Source organism: Chelonoidis abingdonii, chromosome 2 (assembly GCF_003597395.2).
Source record: "Chelonoidis abingdonii isolate Lonesome George chromosome 2, CheloAbing_2.0, whole genome shotgun sequence".
Taxonomy (NCBI): Eukaryota; Metazoa; Chordata; order Testudines; family Testudinidae; genus Chelonoidis; species Chelonoidis abingdonii.
Genome location: NC_133770.1, coordinates 134,460,243 through 134,469,940, shown reverse-complemented (window position 1 = coordinate 134,469,940; position 9,698 = coordinate 134,460,243). Strand labels below are relative to the sequence as shown.

Here is a 9,698-nt window from a genome sequence, read left to right as displayed (position 1 = left end):
ACCTTAGCTGATGCCTCTGAAATCATAGCTTCTTGTAGCTAAAGGAAACTGTCCCTGTTATAGAGATGTAACTGAAATCAGAGTTTGGCCCTTAACATTTTTTTCTTTATATTGGGTTTCATATCCATAAGCATCCAGTAAAAATGCTGAAGCTTGGGAACTTACATTATTTCTGAAGAACATGAACTTTCATATTCATTACTCTTGCCCGTGAGCGAATTTCTTATATAAGTAAGCCAAAGTAGTGTTTCAACTTGTGGAGTTTCAGGCGATTTGAATTCCTATCATTTTGGATTGCAAGCAGTTTTTGATTATCGTTGTTTTAATTGAGTCTATTATTTTAGGGCTCTTGTTCGCTGGATCCGTTCCATGCTTTTGTTTTATATATGAAACTTTAATAACATTTTACACTTCTAGACGGCGGCAGTCTTGCAGACGGTAGAAGGGGTTTACTCTGTATTGTGGTTCATAGAAAGACGCCAACGCTTCTGGAAAAGCAATGAGTGAACTTCAATGGTCTTGCGTTAAAACAAGCAAATATGCGGAGCAAGAGAACACTACCACTACTTGTTAGTGTTATACATGTAACAGAAAGGGCATGCACCGAACCCGTCCCAAGAGTGCGGACTCCGCTAGCGCACACGTACCTGAGCAGTGGGATGCTTGCTCGTCTATCCCGCAGGAGAGGCAGTGCCACGTCTCACTGTCCCACTCCCTCTCCCTGGGACCTTTCTAGTGCACTAGCCCGAGGCCTAAAAATAGCCTTTCAACTGCACGTCGCTGCCCACAAGGGGCGGAGGCCCAGCTCGGGCTCGGGGAGGTTCGCGACCTGTCACACGCGGGGTTTGGGGACAGGCAGGGCGAGGGGCGCGCGCTCTACCCCCGCCTGCCGGGGAGCGGGGCTGGCTGCGCGCGGCTGGCACGGGGCGGGCTGGGAGTGCGCCGCCGGGGGCTCAGGGGCGGGAGAGAAGCGGGGCTCTGGTTTCACTCCCTGCCTGGCCCCGGGAGGCGGCGTGTGCACGCGGGGAGGGCGGCTCCGCGCGGAGAGGAGTCCCGCTCCCAGCCAGGCCTGCAGGGGGAGTCGGCGAGAGGAGCTCGCACAGGCACACGGCTCCGGCTGCCCGCTCGCTCGCGCGGACTCCCTGTGGCCGGGGCGCTCTTCTCTCAGCTCCCCACCAGCCCTCGGGCTGCGAAACCGCCGGGAAGCCCGGGACACAGGCAGGGCGACTGCTGCCGCTGCCGAGCGAGGGGAGAGCAGCGGCCGGTGTCCGGGTCTCCTTCGCCTCCTGCGGGATCGCCAGGCGCGCCCCCGGGGATTCCTCTCCTCGCTTTACATGCTGCCCCCCGGCTCTGGATTCATAGACAACTCCCCCCTGCGTATTCCCCACCCTCCTCCCAGGGACTGCCCGGCGGAGGGCCGCCTCTCCTCCGCCTGACCCAGCCGTGTGCATCGGTCTCTTCCCATCCCCTCCTGGGGGCGCCCGGACGGACCTGGAGCCCCCCGAGCCCTGAAGCGCTAGCGGAGCCCGGGCGAGTGGGGGCCCCCAGGCTAGCTCATCACCTGGGGAGCCGCTCCTCGCTCTGCTTCTGCTGCGTGCTGGGATTTGTTGTGCTTTACTTTGGGGTCTGTCGGCTCGCTCTGATCTGAGCCGATTCCGAGAAGCAGCCTCAGGTTATGAATTCTCCGCCGCGGTGAGTAAACACTGAAAGCTGCTCAACCAGTTGCAAGTTCTGGTGGCCCGCAGTTATAGTGTTGCTGTGTGTGTTCTGGAGTGGGGGAGATGGGAGAGATGAACACTAAACATTTCAGTGACTTGGCTTCCCTCCCCCGTGCGGGATCTGAACATCACTGGGGTGGGCTGGCAACTTAAACATCATTAAGGCTAAAACTCCCCTCCCCTGCCCCCTTACCCAGCCACTCCAATTCTCTCGAGTTCTCCCCTCTGTAGGACACCAGCTTCTGCCATTTGAAGAGCCAGGGAAGGGGCTGCTGGGGTCAGACTTGATTGCACAGTAGCTGTGTATCAAACTTGGTTTGACTAAGTGACCAAGCACAGTGAGAGTCTGTTTTTAAGGGGGTGCGATGTTTGCACTGTGGTGTGGTATAGGCTGCAGCTGTCCTGGGGGTAGGAAGGGATGGAAGTTTCTTATTTGGGGGGATGATTGTTTCACAGGGTGCACCTGCAATTTGCTCAGCACCTAAACGCAGGGAACCTCTACCCCACCCCCCTTCCTGTTGTGTTTCTATTCTTGGGAAGTCTCGATCCAGCGTATAGGATGAAGGGAGCACCGTGGGCTTATCAGAGGAAAGGGGGGCTGTAGGGCCTCCAGAGGGGGCTAGTAGGGGCAGCGTGGCAGAAAAACTGTCGATGGATGTTGCATCAATGCCCAATAGCGCTCCGAATTTCCCCCTCCCCCATAGATCCATGTTCTGAGCACATACTCCGTTCCAGTGCAAACAGGGCTCTTTGCTGAGGTGTGATGGAGCTCCTGCTAATGTGTTTCCTGTGAGTGTGCGCTGTTGCCCTTTGCTTTACCTGCTCCAGGTTGTGCTGGTGATTTTGTTTCTGGAGTGGGGAGCCTGACTTTTCTCTTTGCCATAGCTGTCGGTTACCGGTAGGGGGCGCTGGAAGCGAGGGCTCCGCTCGAGGTGGCTGCATGGTCCAGCCACTGTTTAGAGAAATCAGTGAGCGGTCTGGGGTCACCATCGCAGGGGACAGAGGGCAAAACTCGCAACTGGTTCCCATTAAGCAGAACCTACCTTGTTAAGTATCTAACACAGATACCTAAGAGGGAGAGAAATGAGAGACGGCAAACAGAGAGTCCATTTAGTGCTATTACAAAACAGGAGTTAACTCTTTAGCCAAGACAATGAAAACTATCAGCAAAACTCCATGTCTTTAAAACTGATAGAAACTAATCGTATTCCCCTCCTCAACCTCTCCAAGTACATTCAGAACGTCCCACCCCAACCTTCTGTTGCATTTTACGTTTTGGTTATTTAATTGATTAAGATAAATGATCCTGAAGTAATCACCTTAATCTTCCTCAGGTTGGAATATATATACATATAGAAAATACCTTGGGATTTTTTTGTCACAGCTTTATTGTTATTTCAATGTATTGTATATCTTTTCATGAAAGTCAAAAAGAAATGGATGGCGGGCAAGGGAAGCAGTCATAAAAACTGTCTGGATATTATACAAATGCGTACTTGGACATCTACAAATAATACTAGTTGCTGCTGTATATGAATTTTAATATACTTGTACTGCACCTATTATTTAATTTGATGAACAACAGTAGTTCTGGTCTTTTGTATAAACTTGTATTTTGACACCTTTTAAACAGTACATTTTGAGTTAATGGTCCATAATATACTGAACGAGACATCATGGTCTGTTGTGTAAATCCTTCTTATTGCATGGATTATACCCTGAGAGATGGTAGCCGTTATGGTTTCTCATTTCAGTCTAGATGCCAAGCATGCACACCAAGTTCACATATTAAAAATCCATATGATAGTTTTCATTGAAAAAAAAGCAGTGTTTGCGCTCATTCAGTAAACAGCTCAGGGATGGATGGATAGATAGATATTCAAAGGCAGCATGGAGTATGGAGCCTGCAAGGTTACAGCTGAGAAAAGCAGCAGCAGCTATTTTGAGGACTGTAGGAGCACACTTACATAGTTAAAAATAGTTGAACAGATTCTTTTAAATAAACAACATTTTGTAAAGCAAAGCAAACACAACATTCTTGGACTGATTTCTTGTATGCCAGACTCCAGCCTGAAGCAAAAAATTTCAGCTCAGTTAAAAGCTCTTAAAAACATGATTTATAAGGGAAATGGGACTTCAATTTTAACTCTAGCAGCTGGAGTATTCCTCAGTCCTTGCATGGGTAAAATGAAAGATTTTGACAAATTTCTGTGTTCTTTAGGGTAGATGGTGATAATATATTTTTATTACTTTTTCTAATGGCATCACTTCATTTCTCATGTTAGTGGTGAATAGTTGTGTAAACTCCCACAGAGAGCAGAGACTTTGCTCTTATGGGTGGCAGTTTACTTTTCTGTCCAAGAGATAGTTCAGAAATAGAAAATGTAAACTCTTGCCATTACGTTATACTTTTCCTTTAGGAAGTTTTCACATAGTGTTTTGAAGAAGCTGAATGTATTAATATCAACAGTCTACACCATGTTTTAAATCTTCTCCCATTATCAGTTTGCTAAAGTATGTGCAAGTAGCAGTTTTCTGTGTACCTTGTAAAGTCAAAAACCTTGGCTATGTCACGTTCACTGAGCTAATTTGCAGTCATATAGATCTGTACCATCACCACTGCAGTTGCATAACAGCTATAGTTTAAAGCTTGTTTAATCAGATATTTAACCAAATGGGGTAATAACAGGGTTTTACATCTATTGTTATTACTCTTATATAGAATTATATTACTGTGTTTTGTGTTATCAGGATGTTGGAATTAAGAAATAATGTAATAGAATATTAAATAAAATATACAAAATAATATAAGTTGCAAAGAATACAACAAAAATATCTTAGCAACTCCACTTCATCAGTTAGAAACTATTTACAGTAAGGGATTCAACAGATGGAACTGGAAAATTACTTGGATATTCAAGGTCAGATCTTCAACTGGATTCCAATCCTTCAAATACTATTACAGCTAATGTTAAAAAAATTACATAATGCACAGGTTAAGAAAAGAGTGTCTGTACTTCTGGATATAGTGCTTAGATTATCCACAAATACAAAGTTTTGTTTTAAAAGTCATAAGCTACATATAGTACACAGTCAGCAATAACCCAAATTTAGGTGAATAAATTTAACAATACAGTTTAGATGTCAGCATCCAAGTATTCGGGTACATCACTTCTAAAAAGTTGTACAGACAGTTGATTGTGAAAAGCAAAATATTTCAATGAGTGAAGATTGTCCCTCATACTACATACAAGGTTAACTTTAAGCCTGGGAAAACAGTTCCATTGATGGAGATTAGGTTATGCCCATGCTTAAAGCTAACATCAGAGGCACTATGCTGATTTGCACTAGATGAATTAAACCAGCGATAGTCAGACTGAGGCTCGTGAGCTGCACGTGACTCTTTAATGTGTGTCTCTTTGTATCACATTATATGAAAACACTGTGTGATTTAATTATTAACCAGTCTAAGTTATTAACCAACTAGGATGTTTTTTTCTATGTTATTAATCAATTGCAGTTGATAAAATAATAATACTTGGTCAGCCATGTTGCTGTGAGAATTTATATATATATCTATCTCTCCACACACACATACACATTTCCCGTCATACTGTTTAAATATGAATATATAGTACTATAGTAAATGAAACAATGAATTCACACAACTGTGGCTCTTTTCAGTAATGCTGATTGCTAATTTGGCTCCTGAACCACTGAGGTCTGAGTATCATTAATTTACGTCCATATTATATGTGTGTGGTCTGTGATCAAATGAATTAGACTGAAGCAGTATCTGCTAATCAATACTTTGTGATAAAAGTTTCAGTGTACCAAATATGTACTTATTTATTATATAGTATAATATGATATAATATAGTATAATATAATATTATTGCCATTTTTTAAAAGAAGCTTGATTATAACATATGAACTGTAAAATTATGATATATCATCTTGATTGTTATATTTTGACCATTTTTTTCTGAACTGTTGCCATAGTTACTGAGATAAATTGATATGATAATTAAAAATAAGAATCACTGTGGAAGTTCTTATATTTTTTCCATAAAATATATGTAGAAATATATAATTTGAATCTCTGTCAGTGCTCAGTTTCACCAAATTGTTGTCTAATTTGGCTTAATTTGACCTCTTCTCCTTCTCTGGTTTATACTTCACATTTCTTTTTGACACCAAGTTGTAAACTACGGAACATACACATTTTATCTTTCTAATTTGTCTTTGTAAACTATAACTGACTTAAAAGAATGAGTGTTTTATCAACCATATCCAAACATATTTCAGACTGAGCCCTCTGTGACATACACTTTTTGTCAGCTGTTCATGGTAGGCTAGTTTTAATTTCTAGCCTGCAGCATTGCATAAATAACCTGCAAAAGACAGGTGGCAGTCTGCTATTTCGAATCCCTCCAGAAATCTTATGAATCTTGCAGCTTGAACTGTACTATGCAGGTAAAGTTGGGTTTCATGCAGAAAATAAGACGCAGCCTTTTAAGAAACGCAACTTGCTAAGTAAACACATCCCTTTGTGTTTATGAGGGAATTAGCCAGGTAGAGGCTAACTATTGCATGTGGCAGAAATAGCAACTGTAAACCTAACTGAAATACAGGTTTGAAATCTCTAGGACTTTGTTCCTAGCAGTCTGCAGTTTTGATAGAGCACCTCTTTTTTTGTTGTTCAACATCTGAATAAAATTCAGTTTTTTCTTCCAGTATTGGATTTATAGTAATATTTATTTTCTAATGTGTATTGCCACCCTAGATGCTAGATTATAAAAAACAACAAGTCAATTGCAGTATAAGGAAAAGAAATTAAATACTCTAATATAGTAGATAGTTGTATTTACACAATTAATCTTGGTTATCTAAAGAGTTCTAGTGCTAGGAAATCTACACTTACATTCCACAGTGTATTAGAAAGCCAAGGAACTTCAAAGAAGTTACGTATAGCGGTAAAATGTTGGGAATGGAATTAATCTGTTGGGAAAGCACTGAAAACTCTTGGAAAACAAATTCTTGTTAACAATCCAAACTCTTTCTAATCACAATGTAAATTAACTTAAATAGTTTTGAAGGAAAAAATATGAAAATGTTTTATCTCATAAAATTTCAATTTTGCTGTAAAGTATGAGATGCACTCCCATTTTCAAATTATCTTTAAGGGCTTCACAATCACGCCCAAGTTTATCAGTTACACAACTTTTGTAAAACAGAATAGAGACAAGTCCTATTTCTAAAATCACTATTTACAAACAATGTGTATACAGAAGCCTAAGGATTTAGAATTCCATTAACAGTTGGAAGAAGAACTATCACGGTTTGCATAGTTATTAAATAAAGTAATAAAATAAGCGTAGTGAATAAATCACTTGAAAGGCATTCATGAATCAGCTGTCCTCAGAATATAATTTACAATATTTGAAATCCTTACTGTGTGTTAAATAGATTACCATTGCATATTGTCTTTTCATCAGCTTTTGTTTCATCTGGTACACAAATTGTGATTTAAAGAGTCCTAAAATTGCTGCCCTCCATTTCATTATATCTAAGGTCCTTCCTGAGGCTTTACCTGATAGTAAGTGAAATGGGTTCTAAAATGTTTTGATCAGCCAGAAGAGACAGGGCCATATTGTAAGCTGTGTTTAAAAACACACAGTTTAAAAAGTGTGTTTAAAAACAAATTCTGTCTAAATGGAGAGGGGGAGCTAAGCTGGAACTTGGTCTCTGATTAGAACCAGCTTCAACCACGATCAAACACATTATAATTTGTAAACATATTATCATACTTTATCGTAAGGCCTATGTAAACAGCCTTGGGTAAGGAGATACAGTCTGGAAATATTTTTTTCTAATACATTAGAGACCCAGTCTTTTGGCCCACACTAATGTCTCTGAATTATTTGATATTTTCTATTGCTGGTGAATTCTACACAGGATGACATAAGTATAAGCGAATATTAAGGTTGTATACATTTATTTTTCAATAAAAATCATGTATACTGTATGTTGTCATTTTCAAAAGCACTCGGTGTTGGCCTAACTTTGTTCTTTTTGAAGTCACTCATAGATTTCAATAGGCCAGTGATGAGTGCTTTTGAAAATCCCAAGCGCATAGTATAAAGAAGGGTGGCTCATGGCAAGTTGTCCATATGCCTTTTGGGTTGACAAAATGTGAATGCTCCTGATTTAGGGGGTACATTTCCAGAAGAGAGGTTAATAATAAGTGGATGAAGAAAAATATAATGGTTGAAGGTTGTAGTCAATATTTTACAGGGTGAAATGTCAGTTGCATTGTTCTACACAGTCAATAAACTATTGGTTTCCTTTGACAGTTCATTAGTTTTCTAGTTTATATGTTCCGAGTAACTGAAATCATGATGTGGATTGTTCTGGAGGAATTATGAGGATGAATGAAGAAGATTGTAAATTAAGAAGGCTGTTTCCTATCTCCTGACACTGGGAAATCCCCTCCACTCAAGAGCCATGGGATTTAAAGTTATAGGAATGTTCTTAGGTGGGAAGACCAAACAGCTGGGAAGCAACCACTGGATGAACTGCTCCTGTCTGCAGAGTGCAGTTTACAGCCTCTTTTGAAAGATGGGTTATGATGTAGATGCCAAGACCAGAGCCACACTGCCAATGTGCAGTAAACTCAGAGGCTTGCATAAAGGAGTTATGGCCCCACAGAATTAGGCCAGAATCCATGCAGTTTTGCCTGGATTTCCTAATAAATTCACCGTGTTTTCTGGTTTATTGATCTCATTGCTTTTTTCCTTGGCACAGGTCCACACTTCTTGTTCTGAGGTTTAGACGTGTCTTTAATTCTGCGAACATCAGCCTGTACAGTCTGGGCCTCATGCTTTCCCTGTTTTGTGTTTTTATCAGCTGCAGGATAAACGTGGTACAATAACTGGAAGAGAAAAGGTATCAAGCCTTTAAGTTTGGAGTAATGGGTTTTTGTGTGGGTTTGTTTGTTTTTTAACTTTGAATTTATAAAACGCTCTGGATGGATACAGATGAACTCTCTTTGGTCAAAATTATGGAGAGGCAGCAACCTGTCTACGGTTAAGGTTGCAACTAGCTTCCATTATAAAGCCCCATTTTTGCTCTTCTGTTTATAACTTTGTCTTGAAAAATTCTTCATCTTGAAAATTTCCAAATTTCATCTGAAGGCAAAGGAAATTGTACATTACAGTTTGAAGAAAAGTAATCTAATTGTTCTTGAGCACAAGGCAATTAAAAACTTACTCTGATTTGACAGTTGATTTGTGTCTACTGTTTCTTTGTCTTTCAATCTTGATATGGGAGGTTTTTAGAATGACTTTAGCAGGAGCATGATTGTTCACTAAGTGAAGGTGTGAGTATGTTGCCTCTTATATAGGCTGTTTTCATGGTAGACACATATGGGTCTTTTTATAGCTGACTGCTGATAAGTTTCTTCCTTTAGGTCGAGTGGTAGAGGTCATATATCATAACTGTCCCTTCAAATAGTTAAAACAAGTATCTAGCTTGTTGTGTAGACATGGGATATTGTATTTTATACAGTACCTGGAAATATGAGAATCCCATGACCCCACAGAGAGCTGATTAAATGATCCTTTGAAAGTAAATTATCTGATTAATTTAGCCCATTGTTGTGCTTCTAATGTCTACAAATGTGCAGGAATTAATAATGTTGAAGTTGGAAGTATTATAATTGGCATCTGAGTTATCACCATTTGAAATTAATAGGGCATTTCACCCCTCTGAGGCGTTGGCTACACTTGAGAGTTGCACGCTGGTGGTGGCTTTACAGCACTGTAACTCACTCCCTGTCCACACTAGCAAGGCACATACAGCGCTGTATCTCCCTGGCTACAGCGTTGCTTGTACTCCACCTCTACAAGAGGAATAAAGACTATAGCGCTGCTGCTGCAGCATTGGGGTGCCAGTGTAAACAGGGAATAATCTTAGTAC

General features: G+C 40.9%; 1 protein-coding gene across 1 annotated transcript in view; it reads left to right on the top strand.

Annotated features, from left to right (window-relative positions):
- Positions 1-1,104: 1,104 nt before the first annotated feature.
- The window catches only part of SEMA5A (semaphorin 5A), a 641,391-nt gene continuing 632,797 nt past the window's right edge, over positions 1,105-9,698 (top strand). The window contains exon 1 of the mRNA XM_075062673.1: positions 1,105-1,692. The gene's annotated coding sequence lies outside the window, so the exon portion shown is untranslated. The remainder of the gene's footprint in view (positions 1,693-9,698) is intronic.